The following is a 1,896-nucleotide window of genomic DNA, read 5'->3' as shown; positions in this document are numbered from 1 at the left end:
TTGTAGTTGGGCGGCGGCAGGAAGTGAGGCCTCGGGGCGGGGAGGAAGTGCCCCCTCGGCGTCTGTCGCGATAGGGTTTGCCTGGCAACGTTGTGGCGCGGCGCTTTCCGCCTGGTCGGTTATGTTCAGTGGTCTATTATGCTCTGTCCTTCGAAGGCCTAAACGACACCTCTGTGCTGAGCCTGCCTGCAAAATTTGCCTAAGCCACCAGAAAATGAAGCTCCGACGCATTTCTCTCTTAACGTTAGCCTTCCACCGAGACGCCAGGCAGATGACTCAGTTTAAGTCAAACACGGTTATCCAGTAAACAATACGATGAGGTTTGAATGGCACAAATTTGAAACATTATTGCAGTATGGCGTATTATATTAAATGATGATGATGCAGAAATTGCACAGTGGGAACATACAGGAATAGACAGTACACTGTAGTAGTATGCAGTCCCTTTGCCGAATAATCTTTATGAACCATTTCATTACAATACCGCCCAGTTACCTATGCAAAAGCTCTCCTACCTCATTTGTGGAAAGCCAACACAATGGGAGCCTTGTCAGGCATGCCATCCCATAAGGTGTGGCCCATAACAAAGAATGCACATGTAGGGACAGTTGTTGATGTTGCCCCTTTGTAAGGGGGTGCCTGCAGAAGGCCCTACTCAGATGAGCAAAGCTTTGATGGCAGAGCAGAGAGAGAGAAGTGGTCCTGCAGATATGATGGACCAAAGCCATGAAGGGCTTTGTATGTGATAGCTAGCGGTGGAGTAGTTTCTCTTCAATACTTAAAGGCCACCATGAGGCAGACCCAGTTCTCACACATGCAGAAAAGAATGGATTGTGTCACTTCAGGCCACAGGTGTTGAATTCCAGCTTTGAATCTTCCTTTGTGTGTGTTTTAAACCTGTGAAATAGAAACCATCCCACCCCAGGAGAAAGCTGCTGTCCCTCTATTCTTTTGACATGCTATATTTATAAGTTTTTAATACAGGGAAACATTCCAAAGTGTAACCCTCCACCTCCCATTTAATGATGCTTCTTATTCTATCTACAGCCTTGTGTGTGCTGGAATCAAGGTTCATTTGCATCCAAACATAAATCTCAAGAGGCAACTGAATTTGCCTGTGAAATTCCAGACATTTTCCATCAGACCTGTCGGGATCTCAAGGCCAAGGAGAAGTTTTGTCCAGCCTCCCAGCCTTACATGTTTAAGCCTCTGTTAAATTTCTTAAAATCCCAAACACAATATTAATTGCTTATTACTGCTTCAAGTGAGCCCTAAAACATTTGAAGCTCCTTTTTTATAGGAAAATTTTATAGGGAAAATGTTTTATAGGAAAATCTCAAATGTACATTTAGCAACAGCACAACAAAACATTTAAGGATCCTGGTAGGCTCAGAAGAGACTGATCTAGAGGCAATATGGACTATAATGAATAAGAATAGGGTTATTTGTGGGAAAACATATATAAAGGATATTTATAAAAGAATCTTTACTTACTAGGATAGTTTTTATACTTAGATTTATTAACAGGTTTTTAATACTTGGTGTAAATCTAGAGCTGGACCCAATGGTCTAGGGCAGCTATACCCAACCCCTGGTCCAGGGACCAGTACCAGTCCATAGATCAGTCAGTACCAGGCCGCGGCTCCTCCTCATCCTCCTCCCCGGCTGCTGCCTGGGGGGCTGCCCTGCCACTCTGCCGCTGGCTCACCTTCGGTGCTCTCCAGCGGCCACCATGGCTGGGGCTCCCCCTCAGCATGGCACTGTGCAGCTGCTGCTGGCAGTGCTCCCCAGTGGGCGGCGGGAAGTCAGGGGCGTCAACAGGAAAGCAAGCGGAGCAGGGGCTCAGGCGGCATCCCTCGGCAAAAGACTACCCCCCCGGGCCTCAGTAAAATTATC

This window comes from Paroedura picta, chromosome 10 (genome assembly GCF_049243985.1).
Source record: "Paroedura picta isolate Pp20150507F chromosome 10, Ppicta_v3.0, whole genome shotgun sequence".
Lineage (NCBI taxonomy): Eukaryota > Metazoa > Chordata > Lepidosauria > Squamata > Gekkonidae > Paroedura > Paroedura picta.
Note: the sequence above shows the minus strand (reverse complement) of the source record.